We start from the raw sequence: 17,624 nt of genomic DNA, 5'->3' as shown, positions 1-17,624 counted from the left end.
CCCTTTTATGCATTAATAAGCTCATCATGAATCATTGTGGGCATGGCTGTCAAGATGGAAATGCACAGAAAAAGGGGCCATTTCGGCTGATCCGGGTCTACGTAGAAAACCAGTGGGTGTCATCACGCAGGCTCTGTCCAGTAAATATACACAGTCTGTGTTCACACCTGAAAAAGAATCACCAAAAAGCAGCGTCAAGACACTTTGTTACCTGCTAGCTAGTTATGTTACATGTTAGTTCCACTAACTAGTCACAAACTGGACAACTGAAATTATTTTGAGGGAATAAATCTACCATTTATTGTGTACATCCTTGCTTTTGGACCATACATATGTTAATTAGCACGTAGCGTGCTAATGTGTTTCTTACATCAGCCTGCTATTGGACAGCTGTGGCGCTGTGCCCCACCCACACAGGCTCCACCCTCCTGCTTCTACCAGAAAGACTTTCATGTCCATATTAGGTATTTTTTTCTTCACTGCAGTGTGAATGAATGAATGAATGAAAACTGTTTATTTCGAACATTTGATACAACAACAATTACAAGATAGATCAGTGAAGACAACAACAAAAAAGTTCCTACTGTGTACCCAACATGTCCGAAAAGGGGTAGGGTGACGCATCAGCTTATTTATCCCTACCCCTTCTTCCCCACAACCAGTAATACCCTTTTCCACATATACACATAGATTCCTACACACCTAAACCGATATCAATATATATATATATATATATATAGTGGATTTGTATGATCTCTATAGCCAGTATTATGAATAATTCTTATAGCTCTTTTCTGCATTACTGATAGTGATTGTGTTGTACCTTTAGAAGTATTACCCCATACCTCTTCACAGTACTGTAAATATGGTAAAACCAGTGAGCAGCAAAGAATGCGGAGTGAGTTGTGGTCCAGAATATGTTTCGCTTTGTTTAGAATTGAAATGCTTCTTGACAGTTTACTTTGTATATGTTTATATGAGTCTTCCAGTTTATCTTATCATCTATTATCACCCCCAGAAACGTATTTTCATGTACCCTTTCAATATCTACCCCCTCGACTTGTAACTGAACCTGTATGTCTGTATTACAATAGCCAAATAACATGTATTTTGTTTTACTTAAGTTTAATGATAATTTGTTTCTGTCAAACCATATTTTCAATTTTCCCATTTCTATACTGATCCTCCTGAGTAACTCCTGCAAATCCCCCCCTGAACAAAAAATGCTTGTGTCATCTGCAAATAATACTTATTTTAATATTTTGGAAACATTGACAATATCATTTATATAAATTAGAAACAGTTTTGGACCCAATACTGACCCCTGTGGGACGCCACAAGCATTGTCCAAGCATGATGATGTATATTCCCCCAACTGTCACAAACTGTTTTCTGTTAAAGTAGCTTCTCACCCAGTGCAACACCAACCCCCTAATCCCATACTGTTCAAGTTTATTGATTAATATGTCATGATTGATTGTATCAAAAGCCTTTTTTAGGTCTATAAATATTCCAACTGAATGTAATTTGTGGTCTATGGCGTTTGTAATCTCCTCAACTGATTCTACTAATGCAAGTGATGTTGAACTATGTGCTCTGAATCCATATTGACTATCAGTAAGTAATTTATATTTATTTATGAAGTGAATGTGTCACTAAAATAAGGCGTGTTGTCCTCACATCCAATCAGAAGGTTAAAAACATCTCATAATTGGGCTTGATGATGAATGCTGGCGGTAAATGACACCCAGCCGCCATGTTTGATCCTCTCATACCTCAACGTTTCTCAGAGTAAAGCTTTACATACACTGCATTCCAAACGGAACGCTTTACCTTTTTCCACACTATTCATGTGTGTACTGGAGGCAGTGCTGCAGCGAGTTCCACCTACACAGAGCGCCGTGACGGGCAGACGGCCGCTCACACAAACAGGCTTCTCTCTGGAGAGCGCGGTGAAAGATCGAGAAAAAAACTGAAAGGGTACTAGATCAATCAATCAATCAATTTTTTTTTATATAGCGCCAAATCACAACAAACAGTTGCCCCAATGCACTTTATATTATAAGGCAAGGCCATACAATAATTATGTAAAACCCCAACGGTCAAAACGACCCCCTGTGAGCAAGCACTTGGCTACAGTGGGAAGGAAAAACTCCCTTTTAACAGGAAGAAACCTCCAGCAGAACCAGGCTCAGGGAGGGGCAGTCTTCTGCTGCGACTGGTTGGGGCTGAGGGAGAGAACCAGGAAAAAGACATGCTGTGGAGGGGAGCAGAGATCGATCACTAATGATTAAATGCAGAGTGGTGCATACAGAGCAAAAAGAGAAAGAAACAGTGCATCATGGGAACCCCCCAGCAGTCTACGTCTATAGCAGCATAACTAAGGGATGGTTCAGGGTCACCTGATCCAGCCCTAACTATAAGCTTTAGCAAAAAGGAAAGTTTTAAGCCTAATCTTAAAAGTAGAGAGGGTGTCTGTCTCCCTGATCTGAATTGGGAGCTGGTTCCACAGGAGAGGAGCCTGAAAGCTGAAGGCTCTGCCTCCCATTCTACTCTTACAAACCCTAGGAATTACAAGTAAGCCTGCAGTCTGAGAGCGAAGCGCTCTATTGGGGTGATATGGTACTACGAGGTCCCTAAGATAAGATGGGACCTGATTATCCAAAACCTTATAAGTAAGAAGAAGAATTTTAAATTCTATTCTAGAATTAACAGGAAGCCAATGAAGAGAGGCCAATATGGGTGAGATATGCTCTCTCCTTCTAGTCCCCGTCAGTACTCTAGCTGCAGCATTTTGAATTAACTGAAGGCTTTTTAGGGAACTTTAGGACAACCTGATAATATGAATTACAATAGTCCGCCTAGAGGAAATAAATGCATGAATTAGGTTTTTCAGCATCACTCTGAGACAAGACCTTTCTGATTTTAGAGATATTGCGTAAATGCAAAAAAGCAAGTCCTACATATTGTTTAATAGGCGCTTTGAATGACATATCCTGATCAAAAATGACTCCAAGATTTCTCACAGTATACTAGAGGTCAGGGTAATGCCATCCAGAGTAAGATCTGGTTAGACACCATGTTTCTAAGATTTGGGGGCCAAGTACAATAACTTCAGTTTATCTGAGTTTAAAAGCAGGAATAGAGGTCTCCATGTCTGTATGTCTGTAAGACAATCCTGCAGTTTAGCTAATTGGTGTGTGTCCTCTGGCTTCATGGATAGATAAAGCTGGGTATCATCATGCGTAACAATGAAAATTTAAGCAATACCGTCTAATAATACTGCCTAAGGGAAGCATGTATAAAGTGAATAAAATTGGTCCTAGCACAGAACCTTGTGGAACTCCATAATTAACTTTAGTCTGTGAAGAAGATTCCCCATTTACATGAACAAATTGTAATCTATTAGACAAATATGATTCAAACCACCGCAGCGCAGTGCCTTTAATACCTATGGCATGCTCTAATCTCTGTAATAAAATTTTATGGTCAACAGTATCAAAAGCAGCACTGAGGTCTAACAGAACAAGCACAGAGATGAGTCCACTGTCCGAGGCCATAAGAAGATCATTTGTAACCTTCACTAATGCTGTTTCTGTACTATGATGATTCTAAAACCTGACTGAAACTCTTCAAATAGACCTTCCTCTGCAGATGATCAGTTAGCTGTTTTACAACTACCCTTTCAAGAATTTTTGAGAGAAAAAGGAAGGTTGGAGATTGGCCTATAATTAGCTAAGATAGCTGGGTCAAGTGATGGCTTTTTAAGTATGGTTTAATTACTGCCACCTTAAAAGCCTGTGGTACATAGCCAACTAACAAGATAGATTGATCATATTTAAGATCGAAGCATTAAATAATGGTAGGGCTTCCTTGAGCAGCCTGGTAGGAATGGGGTCTAATAAACATGTTGATGGTTTGGATGAAGTAACTAATGAAAATAACTCAGAAACAATCGGAGAGAAAGAGTCTAACCAAATACCGGCATCACTGAAAGCAGCCAAAGATAACGATAATGTCTTTGGGATGGGTTATGAGTAATTTTTACTCTAATAGTTAAAATTTGTTAGCAAAGAAAGTCTGAAGTCATTACTAGTTAAAGTTAATGTAATACTCAGCTCAATAGAGCTCTGACTCTTTGTCGCCTGGCTACAGTGCTGAAAAGAAACTGGGGTTGTTCTTATTTTCTTCAATTAGTGATGAGTAGAAAGATGTCCTAGCTTTACGGAGGGCTTTTTTATAGAGCAACAGACTCTTTTTCCAGGCTAAGTGAAGATCTTCTAAATTAGTGAGACACCATTTCCTCTCCAACTTACGGGTTATCTGCTTTAAGCTACAAGTTTGTGAGTTATACCACGGAGTCAGGCACTTCTGATTTAAAGCTCTCTTTTTCAGAGGAGCTACAGCATCCAAAGTTGTCTTCAATGAGGATGTAAAACTATTGACGAGATACTCTATCTCCCTTACAGAGTTTAGGTAGCTACTCTGCACTGTGTTGGTATATGGCATTAGAGAACATAAAGAAGGAATCATATCCTTAACCTAGTTACAAGCGCTTTCTGAAAGACTTCTAGTGTAATGAACTTATTCCCCACTGCTGGGTAGTCCATCAGAGTAAATGTAAATGTTATTAAGAAATGATCAGACAGAATGGAGTTTTCAGGGAATACTGTTAAGTCTTCTATTTCCATACCATAGTCAGAACAAGATCGAAGATATGATTAAAGTGGTGGGTGGACTCATTTACTTTTTGAGCAAAGCCAATAGAGTCTAATAATAGATTAAATGCAGTGTTGAGGCTGTCATTCTCAGCATCTGTGTGGATGTTAAAATCGCCCACTATAATTATCTTATCTGAGCTAAGCACTAAGTCAGACAAAAGGTCTGAAAATTCACAGAGAAACTCACAGTAACGACCAGGGGGACGATAGATAATAACAAATAAAACTGGTCTTTGGGACTTCCAATTTGGATGGACAAGACTAAGAGACAAGCTTTCAAATGAATTAAAGCTCTGTCTGGGTTTTTGATTAATTAATAAGCTGGAATGGAAGATTGCTGCTAATCCTCCGCCCCGGCCCGTGCTACGAGCGTTCTGACAGTTAGTGGACTCGGGGTTGTTGACTCATTTAAACTAACATATTCATCCTGCTGTAACCAGGTTTCTGTAAGGCAGAATAAATCAATATGTTGATCAATTATTATATCACTTTACCAACAGGGACTTAGAAGAGAGAGACCTAATGTTTAATAGACCACATTTAACTGTTTTTAGTCTGTGGTGCAGTTGAAGGTGCTATGTTATTTTTTCTTTTTGAATTTTTATGCTTAAATAGATTTTTGCTGGTTATTGGTGGTCTGGGAGCAGGCACCGTCTCTACGGGGATGGGGTAATGAGGGGATGGCAGGGGGAGAGAAGCTGCAGAGAGGTGTGTAAGACTACAACTCTGCTTCCTGGTCCCAACCCTGGATATTCCACGGTTTGGAGGATTTAAGAAAATTGGCCAGATTTCTAGAAATGAGAGCTGCTCCATCCAAAGTGGGATGGATGCCGTCTCTCCTAACAGACCAGGTTTTCCCCAGAAGCTTTGCCAATTATCTATGAAGCCCACCTCATTTTTTGGACACCACTCAGACAGCCAGCAATCAAGGAGAACATGCGGCTAAACATGTCACTCCCGGTCCGATTGGGGAGGGGCCCAGAGAAAACTACAGAGTCCGACATTGTTTTTTGCAAAGTTACACACCGATTTAATGTTAATTTTAGTGACCTCCGATTGGCGTAACCGGGTGTCATTACTGCCGACGTGAATTACAATCTTACCAAATTTACGCTTAGCCTTAGCCAGCACTTTCAAATTTCCTTCAATGTCGCCTGCTCTGGCCCCCGGAAGACAATTGACTATGGTTGCTGCTGTCGCTAACTTCACATTTCTCAAAACAGAGTCGCCAATAACCAGAGTTTGATCCTCGGCGGGTGTGTCGTCGAGTGGGGAAAACGGTTAGAGATGTGAACGGGTTGGCGGTGTACACGGGCTTCTGTTTAGGGCTAACGCTTCCTCCTCACAGTCACCCAGTCAGCCTGCTTTCCCGCTGCTCAGGATGTGCCAGGGGGGTAACTAACGGCGGCTAAGCTACCTTGGTCCGCAACCGACTACAGGGGCCTGGCTAGCTGTAGAATTTCCACGGTGCGGAGCCGAGTCTCCAAGTCGCCCAGCCTGGCCTCCAAAGCTACGAATAAGCTACACTTATTACAAGTACCATTACTGTCTGAAGGAGGCCGAGGAATAACTAAACATTTCACACCCAGAGCAGAAAAGTGCGGGAGAGACAGGATAAGCCGCCATGCTAAATCGGCTAAGAGCTAGCAGCTACGCTAAGCTAGCGGATTCCTAAAAACACGCAAAGTGAATAATGTGTAAATAATTTAGAGGTGATTCAGCAGAAGGAGTGCTTTAGTTAAGGCACGTAAAGATTACACTGGGAAACAAATCGTTATCTAGATAACTAGATCAATCTAACTGCCAGATTAAACAGCTAACAGATACAGAAAAACACTGGTGTGCTCTGGAACAGGAAGTGATACAATACCGCAGTGAGAGCCAACCACCAGTAGAGGCAGGAAGGACGCCTGCAAGTGATGGGGAGGACGCAAGGGTTTGGGTATAATGACTCCAACAAACTGACACTTAGATCAGACTGGGGTCGGTAATCCGACTCGAGTCAGATTCACTCTGGATTGCTTTCTATTTGGACAGTGTTCAGACCTGTTTTTTCAAATCCAGGTCATCCCACAAACCCGCTCTCATGGCAAGTTTGTGATGGCATCCCATTCAGATCAGGGAGACAGATACCCTCTCTACTTTTAAGATTAGGCTTAAAACTTTCCTTTTCGCTAAGGCTTATAGTTTAGGGCTGGATCGGGTGACCCTGGACCATCCCTTGGTTATGTTGCTTTAGACGTAGACTGTGGGGGGGTTCCCATGATGCACTGTTTCTTTCTCTTTTTTGCTCCGTATGCATCACTCTGCATTTAATCATTAGTGATCGATCTCTTTTCCTGGTTCTTTCCCTCAGCCCCAACCAGTCTCAGCAGAAGACTGCCCCTCCCTGAGCCTGGTTCTGCTGGAGGTTTCTTCCTGTTAAAAGGGAGTTTTTCCTTCCCACTGTGGCCAAGTGCTTGCTCATAGGGGGGTCGTTTTGACCGTTGGGGGTTTTTCATAACTATTGTATGGCCTTGCCTTGCAATGTGGAGCGCCTTGGGCAACTGTTTGTTGTGATTTGGCGCTATATAAGAAAAAAGTTGATTGATTGATTGATCATGAAAAAGTGATTAATGTATAGTTTGTGATACTGTCACAAAATGTAGTAGATTTTCAAGATGGTATCATGAAATTTTGGGTGACACGGTGGGGGGTGGGGGGTTAGGGGGTTAGGGTTACGTTAGACTGTCAAATTAGCAACGGGTAACCACGTGATGAAAATTCACTACATTGTGGTTGTGCAGGTGAGAGAACGCAGCTAATCTGACTAGCTGTGTAGGCTAACACTTACCAACACGACGTCTCCCATTCGCCGCCGTCTTCCCATCTCACGACGTTTCAGCAATTGCAGCCAAAAACAAAACAGTACACCTTTTTTTCCGTGTGAAGTGCTGCTGTGTTTGTGCAGGCTGTCCCCGGAAGTGTTCAAATCTCGCGATATCACGCAGGCGTTCAAACAAGACTGCGCTGCCCCATTACAAAAAACAACAACAACAACAACAAAATAAAACTAAAACATCTAACTGCAATTGAAAGATGCTTTAATGTCTGTCGTGTGATATTTTGCTAGCATCAAAAAAATATACAACTCAGACCAAAAGCAACAATCAAACCTTCAGTTTGAATGTTGGCATCTTGGGATCAAAAGTCTCCAAAGATTTTTTGAGATTCTTTCTCATGTTCAGTCAGATTTGATAAAACAAACAGCAACAAAAAAAAGGGATATAATTAAATGGGCTGCATTATAAAGCGCTTTTCCCATCTGAAACAGAAGCTCAAAGCGCTTTACAATGATGCCTCACACACACACACACACACACACATAAGAGTGCTGCCATGCAAGGGTGCCTATTATACGCGATTTGTGGATTAAGGATTAAGGACCTCTGCAACCAGTTGCCAGCAGACCATTCAAATCATGAAAGTAACAATTTATTTGTCTCTCATGTACAACATTACTTGAACATTCATAGTGCAATATCAGGGCGTCGGACTGGGGGGGGGTAAAGGGTACTATGTACCCAGGGCCCAGAGCATGGGGGGGGGGGCCACAAAAAAACTGGCATTAAATACATTTTTGTGTTGCATGTTATTAATGTTCAGTACAGTTCATGTTTGTAAAAGAATATAACCTAGAATGAATGTATAAATGTTGCAAAACATATTCTTATGCCCCCCCCCCCCAACACACACACACATCCCAAACGGGAAAGAGGAGTGTTTAGTAGTGCTGAATGAAACAACTAATCGATTTAATCGATTATTAAAAGTTAACTAATTTAGTCATCAATTAGTTGTTAAATAACTTGTTTATACCGCAAATGTTTCATTTTCTTCCATATAAATCAACCGTTTCTGCAGCGCCGGCTTTGCTTTGAACCTTGAACCAATCGAAGCAGTGATTCGCAGATCGAAGCAGTGCTTCTATTCGATCTGCGAATCACTGCTTCGATCTGGTGCTTTGTCAATTCAGTGTTTTATTTCGCTTAATCTTAATTTTTCCCCACTAAAACCCCAAAGAGCATATGTCTGTGAGTAACATTTACTTTATTATGTTAATTCGACCTGTTATGGTCTTCTGAAACAGTTGATAGGTGTATTTTAGGAACTTAAAAAACGGGACCGATGCTAACGCGTTAGCATGTTCTATGGCGTTTTCAATGTTGAAGTTAGCATTAAGCGTTGCAGCTGTCAGCACATTTGTTTTCTGTATAATAATTCATGCCTCAGCATTTGTTGTCATAAAGAGTCAAATGTATTGCAAATTGTAATATTTATTCAGTTATTTGTATTGATATATCAATAATAATAATAGAAACAACAACAATAATAGTAATAATAACTAATAATGCCACAATACAGTTTTAGAGAAACAGACAAAAAGAATCTGATAAAACAAAACAGAAAATTTAAACCAACTAACAATGAACATAAATAAATATAGAAATAACTGTTTCCTGTGAACACCTAGTGACTCTTAACCTCCACTTCATCCCTGTTTTATTAAGTTTAATGACAATTTGGTTTTGGTCAAAAACCACATCTAAGCTGGTTCTTACACAGAAAAAATAAAATGCAGTAAACTGCACATTTGTGTCTTTTTTTCATGAAAATAACGTATCTTAATATACACATTACACTTTCGTCAGGCCTTTAAAATACTTCATGGACTCGTGCTGTAATATGTTGTCAGTGGTTGAGATAGTTGCTGTAGGCATCTAAACCTGATGGGAATCTGTGATGTATGTATGTGCAAAATAAAACAACACAATACTCCAGGTATGTTTTTGACGAGACTATAACAGAACTTTGTTACAAGGTCAAACACTGAGTGTGTGTGACAAAGGCCTTTTAATAATAACTCACTTAAAGAAATAATGGCAAAACTCACATGTAGGTAAAAAAAAACAAAAACGATTATCGAAAAAAAAAATCGACCGATGAACTGATTAGTAAGATAATCGTTGTGTTTAGTGTTTAGGCTGAAATAAAATATGTCTTTTCCTAAAAAAATCAAAGTCCGATTTCAAAAAAGAAGAGAAAAAAGGACAGGGAAAGAAAACTAAATGAGGGAAAGCAGTTGCTAACCAAATTCTTTGAAAAGAGAGGTGAGCTTGAAAGCTAGCTATATTGAGTTGGGGGGTCTGGGGGGACCAAATTGGCACACCGTTTTCTAGAAAAATGGTGCAATTTGGTGCATTCCTGTGCATTTTAACAGACGGGAATGCACCAATTGCACCATTCTTCTAGAAAATGGTGCAATTTGGTCCCCAGACCCCCCACTCAATATTGCTCCCCCAACTTTAAAAAGGGTTCTGACTCCCAGGTGTGATCTAAGGTATACATGATTTAGACCTGGTTTGACTACGCATTAGAAACTTGGTGTTTGCGTTAATAAAAAAGAACATAACAGTGGGGGGGGGGGGGTCTTCAATATGGCTAGTACCTAGGGCCCAGAATTTGGTGCTACGCCCCTGTGCAATATTACCAAAACATTCATTTTAACTGTTGAGTTTTTTCTGCTTGTAAATAGTGCATTTTACTCTATATATTGTTGTTATTCCCACACAGTACTTACCTTCGTGTTTTTTCATACTTATTTTTGTTTTATTTTACTTAACATACTTCGCACAATTGTTCTATAACTAATGTAACATTGCAAATTACCCCGTCTTGGGACTAATAAAGGATTATCTTATCTATCCTGCCCAAGGGTCCTTCGTGATTTTCTGGCCTGAAGTGAGTTAAATGGAGGTTCCTCTGGTCTTAAATCTGCCGTTGAATGATTGAACCAAGGAAAAAGGACGGTCACGAAAACGGTGGTGAGCTGTTGGTGCATGTCGTTAGCATGTGTAAGTGAACCATTAGACTTTATATCTACACAGAGAAAACCTGCGTGCTGTCACCTGTAGTTTTCTGCAGAGACACGGAACAGCCGATATGAAGCCCGTATCTGGGCGTTGCCATGTTGGCAGCCAGCGGCTGCACTGATTCTGGCTACATCCCGACCTTAAAGGGGTGGAGCCTGAGTGGCCCAGTGTGTGATGAAAGAAGCCTGAACACGCCCCTCTGTTCGAGTCTGAACCACCTAAGCTAACAGGGCTAACCACTGCTCAGGTGTTTTTTTGGCGACTTAGTTATTAAGTCTATTAAGTGAACCTAATCAGGGGCAGATCCAGGCTTTGTAAGTTGCATGTTTGTGTGTGTGTGTGTTGGTCTCAGTAGCGCTTCTCTGATGTGGGGGGAGGGGGGGCAGACCAGGGGCTAATGCTAATTACATACATGATGTAAAACTTAGGTGTGTCAAAATATAATGAAGCTATGCACGCTTATGCTAGCAATCTTTAACAGTAGGGTGGAGAGCAGAACAAAGTATAGTGCCCGTATAACCTGTTACTTATATTAGTAGATTTGCACTGTGATTACTGTAAAAATTTACTTCAACATACTTTTTCCGGAAGCTACCAGATTCCAGTTTTGGGGAGTACCGGTACCACGTTCTGCCCGGGACACTTAGATCAAGCTTTACTGTTAACAAACTGCATTAAGAGATGTCCCAGTGAAATTTTAGTATTAAAAGCTATGTTTTGGGGGAGGTGATGGTCAAGTGGTTAAGGTGTTGGGCTTGAGTCCAGAAGATCATGGGTTCAAATCCCCACCTGACTGGAAAATCACTAAGGGCCCTTGGGCAAGGCCTTTACTTCCCCTATTGCTCCCGGTGTGTAGTGAGCACCTTGTATGCAGCACCCTGACATTGGGATGAATGTGAGGCATAACTGTAAAGCGCTTTGAGCGTCTGATGCAGATGGAAAAGCGCTATATAAATGCAGTCCATTTACCATTTAGTTTTATGGTAAAGGTTAGCAGCTTGATGGCGCCCTGTGTGGGAGAATGAAAGCACACTCCTCTGTGTGTGTTATTACAGTTTTGTTCTTTGTTTACATACATGGACCAGCTGCACATGCACGTGAGTCCAGTGCATGTACGTGTAGTGCATGTGAGTCCTCCAGAGTGAAACTGCTGCCCCTCCTCACATTTACACAAAGACAGCAGTGCTTTCCGCCTAGCGGCGTGTGCATTCACAAAGAACAGACACAGGAGTAGCCGTCCCAAAATTATATCAAGAAATCTGTTCAGAGCTTAAAATGCTTTCTGACTGAGAAGTGTTTGGACTTGAGTCAAAATACCTTGACTTTATCAACAGGACAGCAGCTGGCACCTGATAAAAGGCTCCAACTGACATTCCTTCTCTGAGGAGACAGAGTCACTGAGGTCTGTCTGCTCCAGACACATTTATGGAACAGCACCATAATGTTTGTATTTCGAATGATTGATAGAAGTAAAATCCAAAAAATGTTCATGTATCCATCCCCTGACCAGTGTAAAGAAACAGGCTGTAAAAGTGATGATTTAGTTGCACTGCCCATATTGACATTGCAATCAGAGAAATCAGTGCAGTACTTTAAGATTAGGCTTAAAACTTTCCTTTTTGCTAAGCTTATAGTTAGGGCTGGATCGGGTGACCCTGAACCATCCCTTAGTTATGCTGCTATAGACTTAGACTGCTGGGGGGTTCCCATAATGCATGGAGTGTTTCTTTCTCTTTTTGCTCTGTATGCACCACTCTGCATTTAATCATACTGACTGATCCTCTGCTCCCCTCCACAGCATGTCTTTTTCCCGGTTTCTCTCCCCTCAGCCCCAACCAGTCCCAGCAGAAGACTGCCCCTCCCTGAGCCTGGTTCTGCTGGAGGTTTCTTCCTGTTAAAAGGGAGTTTTTCCTTCCCACTGTTGCCAAGTGCTTGCTCACAGGGGGTCGTTTTGACCGTTGGGGTTTTTCCTCCGTAATTATTGTATGGCTTTGCCTTACAATATAAAGCGCCCTTGGGGCAACTGTTTGTTGTGATTTGGCGCTATATAAATAAAAATTGATTTGATTTGATTTGAAGGACACTGACAGCAGGTGACTGCTGATTGACAGGCTGCGGTTGTCAGGTAACGGAGGGAGCGAATGGTGAGTTCATGACAGTGGGAAATGGTGCTGAAACAGTGGGTCAGCGATGACTTAAATGGATGTTACCCTTCAAGAAGGATCAATGCATCATACACAGGCTTAATTAGACTAATTGATTATGTGGTGCAGCCTGATGCCAGGTTTTTCCTGGTGGTGATGACGATGCTGATGGTAATACTGATATTTCTCATGTCAGTCTCTGTGATGACCACCTTCAGGCTGAGTCACACTAAGCGGTGTAAATGTACAGAGAGAGAGTGAGATGAAAGATCCCGGCTGACTCACCGTGAGGTACGAGGAGGTAAAGCAGATGACAAGTGGACAGCTGGTGGCTGCTGTCCATCATATTAATGACCATGGAGACTCGGAGAAGCTACTTTTACCTGACACCCAAAGCTACAAACTCAGGCTGATGGGAAATAATGAGTCCTAAAGATTCAGGCTCACATGTGATATCAGCAGTTCTCTGTTTTTCACCATAAACCTCATGATGTCATGACCCTGCCGGCCAAACTGTTATTTCATTAAGGACAGTGAAATGAATCCAACAAAGTCCACTTACCATGTTTTTCTGGAACGTCCTGGGTCATGTTTCTGGTGTTTGAGTCTGGTCTCTGGGTTAGTCCGGTGTAGCCGACCAAGCACCCCCCCCCTAAAAATCAGTCCCGCCCTGCCTTCAATGTGCATGCATCATTAGGCCACAATTATCACCTTGTGTCTGCTTCAAACTGCACTCCAGTGATCATCTTTCTCATCGACAGATATCTGAAGCTTTTGTACAACAATCATTTCCACATAAATTCATCATTTCATCATAAAAGACTGAAGAAGCGATCAGAGCGCCACAGCCAGTTGAGCTGCTAGCTGATGCGTTCACTGCACCTCCGTCATTTCAAAGCATCAGTAGCGACTCACCGATTATCGCCTTGTTTCTGCTTAACCCTCTGGGTCCGAGGGCATTTTTGGACAGTTCACTCACCTGGCATAAATGTTTTATTATTGCTGTTACAACTCTCCCTGCATCCCACAATCAAGTTTTTTGTCTCTTTTTCAGGACAACCTGTGCTTCCATAATATATATATATATATATATATATATATATATAATATATATATATATATACACAAAATGGTCTATGCGTTTTGTTTGTCTCATCTCAAAGCAATTTCTGTCTGCTATTACACAAAGGTTACATCACAAACGTCTACTTCTACTGTGTTTTAGACTGTTCTGTGCTGCTCCTAAACAGCTTTCATTCACACTTTGGCCCACTTTGGCTCCTTACAGTCTGAGGAGCGGCCCTCCCCCTCGCTCCATTGATATGGTAAACAGTGCTTGACGCCGAGAAAGCAACAGAGTTATCCAGTAACATTCACATGCAAACTAGTCTTGCAATCCTGATAGTTACACACTCTTTCTTTTAGCACGTGAGATTGTCATCAGAGGCCCTCCGTCTGCTCACTTTCACTGATCGCTGTGCGTAATGGCGCAGGGCGCATTGGAATAGTATGTACTCATTGGAGCACCCAGGGGGCTATTTAAACGGGCCAACTAGTAACATCTCACTCCTGAAAATGATCTTTGGCTTTTCACGTGAGGTAAATCTGCCCTACGATTGGATTTGGAAAACCATGTGACTGTGAACCAATTCCGATTGGACACTCACAATTGCGCACATCATCACACAGCTTCTATGAGGAGTACAACGATGGCCGCTCGAAAGACGCGGAGTTAACTTTTCAGCAAAAAAAAAGTAAGTTTCTAACTCATAATCGTTAAAAAGTTATTTATAATTTATAAAGCTTGGTCTTAGCCTTCGTATACGACGGCGTCGGCCCAAGAGGGTTAAAAATGGCCTTGTTTCTGCTTAAATCTCAGATGAGCTGCTGTGGGTCCCAAATGACGCATGCGCAGTGAAGGCAGGGTGGAGACCAAGATTTTTTTTTGTGGGGGGGGGGGGGGGGGTGTTTAACAGATTGTGATGATCTCCCATTTGTTGTTTTTATTCCTGGTGATTTCAGTGCCCTTTCATGATTTTCCTGCATATTAGTTCTCTTCACACCGTCTATCACCATTAACAGGCTGAAACTAGAGCTTCACCTACCTTGGCTCTACAGTAACTAGTTACCTGTGCCAGGGAAGGAAAATTGGCATCAGGATTGCTCAAGCAGCAGCTATCATATCCAAGCTCAGCAAGAGGGTGTGGACAAATGCCATGCTGACAATCAACACCACACTCTGTGTCCCGACGTGTGGCCCTTAGCCCACTGTTATATGGCAGAGAAGAATGGATGACCTCCACTCAGGACAAAAGGCAGAAGAGGCTTCCACTCTGCTGTCTCAAAAGAATCGTAGGTATCTCATGGAAGGACAAAGTGCCGAACTCCTGCAGGGATACAAGCTTCTATGCTCTCCACCTGACCTGACAACATCTCCACTGGCTCCACCCACCTGCATCCACATGGATGATGGTTTGCATCCCAAAAGACATAGTGTATGAGGAGCTGGGTCAGTAGCACAAGACCAAGTGGTCATCCAAAACTGTGCTTCAAAGATGCCTGCAAGAGGGACTCAAGCAGACAGGCATCGACACAGCCTGCCTTGTATGGATTTGGTTTCAAGATATGATGGCTTTCTGTGCTTTGAGCCTCTGCTTGTGTTTGTGGATAACTCTTGTGCTCCTCCACAATAAAACACTGTGTGTCAGTTGGAACCAACTGACAACAGTTCTCCCGTGTTCCAGACCTCTGCCTGAGTAAGTGACCTTATCATCTTCCAATGTAAAGAATGTTTGTGGACTGTCCTCTGTCCATACCATTACACCGAATATAAGACCGTCTGGTATAGACTTTTATTCAGGCTCTACAGTTTTACATGTCATACACATCCACAGACGTAGGTGGTGCCAAATAACTGTGGAAAAAGTGTAACCTTCAGGACTGAAACTGGCCCGCACATCTAACTAGTTTATGGTTCTGCCTAACAGCACGGGATAGTGACCTTTACGGTTAGTGCTGTTCAACAAGGTGGGTAAGTTAACCACAAATTGAGGAAAAGTTATCATCCAAACTTTAAAAGACGTATCATATTGTTTGATGTGACTTTTAGGGGAGGTGATGGTTAAGCATTGGGCTTTGATCCAGAGGATCCTGGGTTCAAATCCCAGCCTGACCTGGAAATCACTAAGGGCCCTTGGTCAAGGTCCTTAATCCCCTAGTTGCTCCCAGTGTAGTGGGCGTCTTGTATGGCAGCACCTCACATGTGGTGTGTAAAGCGCTTTGAGGGTCTGATACAGATGGAAAAGCGCTATATAAATGCAGTACATTTACCCTTTACTTCCAACAACTCAACATCAAAGCATTCTGATTGTAAGACTATCCACCTACACACAGTCAAAATCAGTGGTCACTGAAGGACTTTACTGCTACTTAAAATCCTTGATTAAGTGCATTTGCTGGCAGGTCACGCCAGTCAGAGCAAAGACACTGGCACAATGGCCAGCTGATAAACTGAAATGAACCTTGCAACATCAGATCAAGAAAGTACTGACCATTCATTTGAAAGTGATGACTCAGCATTCATTCAGCTCAGTGGACCTGCCAAACACACACTTGGAAAAAAGTCAGGAATACGGTACTCGCTATTTTCTGGAGATGTAGACTTTCTACCAGCTCATGGCTGTGTATGCACATCACTCGCCACTCACTTAACTGGCTTTCATACAGAGGAGACGAAAGACACTTTGCCCTCAACTCGCTTAATTTTTTGTATTTCTTATATTCAGACTTTTCACCATTACTGTATCTATGATGGACACTTATGAATGTGCACCAAGCTGGCCCTAACAGAGACTGTGGTTTTAACAGGCTGCATTTATGACTGATCGATGTGCACGTGCAGCCCCTCTCTTCATAGTGGAGAGCTGCTGCTGTTACTGCAACTACATCAAAATGAACACAGTTATCACGTTAAAAATGAGTCATCATGACACAAAATCACACTTATATAAGGGCCCCTTCACACACAACACGAAAGATGCAGAAACCGGAAGAAAATCCGCAAACCAAATATGAAATGGGGAACCACGAAACATTCCACCTGCTGTCGTGACGGTCGTACCATCGCACAGGTGTGCACAACACACCAGTGACAGTTTCGTGTGCGTTTGTGCGCGTGCATGAACGCAGTGTGAGCAGCTGGGAACGTGTTGCACCACTTCGCACCTCTGCTGTGGAGAAAAAAAAAAAAAAACCACACACCATTAAAAAACACTGCATTTTTTTGAATCCCTCTTATCGAGTGACAATAAAATATGAACCATCTGTTCCTCTGTAGATGACCCATGGTCACGACGCACAGTCATGACATAACATGAATGAAGCAGTGCGTTCATATCATGTCCACATCTGCTGCCTCGACATGTCCAGCCGACCCCGCGCATGTGTCCGGCCCGACATGCGTGTCCTGTGGGTGGTGCGCTGCAGGACAGACACCACATCATGTGGAACAGAGCTCACGTGTGTGGTGTGACATTCAGATCACCCGCTGCATGTCATGATCTGACGTTCCGTTTCAGCTGGGACAGCCTTTCAATGTGCGTACCATGCGCTCGCTCTCTGCAGCCCGTCGCAAGGAAAGATATATGTTTTTATGTATATGTGTCAGGGGAGTAAGTAGACATGCACAACACAGTGGACGTTGTAAGGCCATGGTCCATCAAAACACGGTACATTTCCCCCAGCCGTGACGTCCAGAACCGGAGATATCAACACCTGTTGCTGTCGCGGCCACGCCCCTTGTCCATCAGTGCACACACCAATGTGTCAACTCTCTGTTTCTGTGTTAT

General features: G+C 42.3%; 1 long non-coding RNA gene across 1 annotated transcript; it reads right to left on the bottom strand.

Moving 5' to 3' along the window:
• Window positions 1-7,636: 7,636 nt before the first annotated feature.
• LOC117513227 lies at window positions 7,637-17,130 on the bottom strand. Its single transcript, XR_004561493.1, has 3 exons — window positions 17,119-17,130; window positions 13,423-13,429; window positions 7,637-7,730 (listed from the first exon to the last, which is right to left on the bottom strand). It is a non-coding gene; the product is annotated as an uncharacterized LOC117513227 (long non-coding RNA).
• Between the last annotated feature and the right edge of the window lie 494 nt (window positions 17,131-17,624).

This window comes from Thalassophryne amazonica, chromosome 7 (genome assembly GCF_902500255.1).
Source record: "Thalassophryne amazonica chromosome 7, fThaAma1.1, whole genome shotgun sequence".
Taxonomy (NCBI): domain Eukaryota; kingdom Metazoa; phylum Chordata; class Actinopteri; order Batrachoidiformes; family Batrachoididae; genus Thalassophryne; species Thalassophryne amazonica.
The sequence above is the reverse complement of the archived record's forward strand: the minus strand, read 5'-3'. Positions and strand labels throughout refer to the sequence as shown.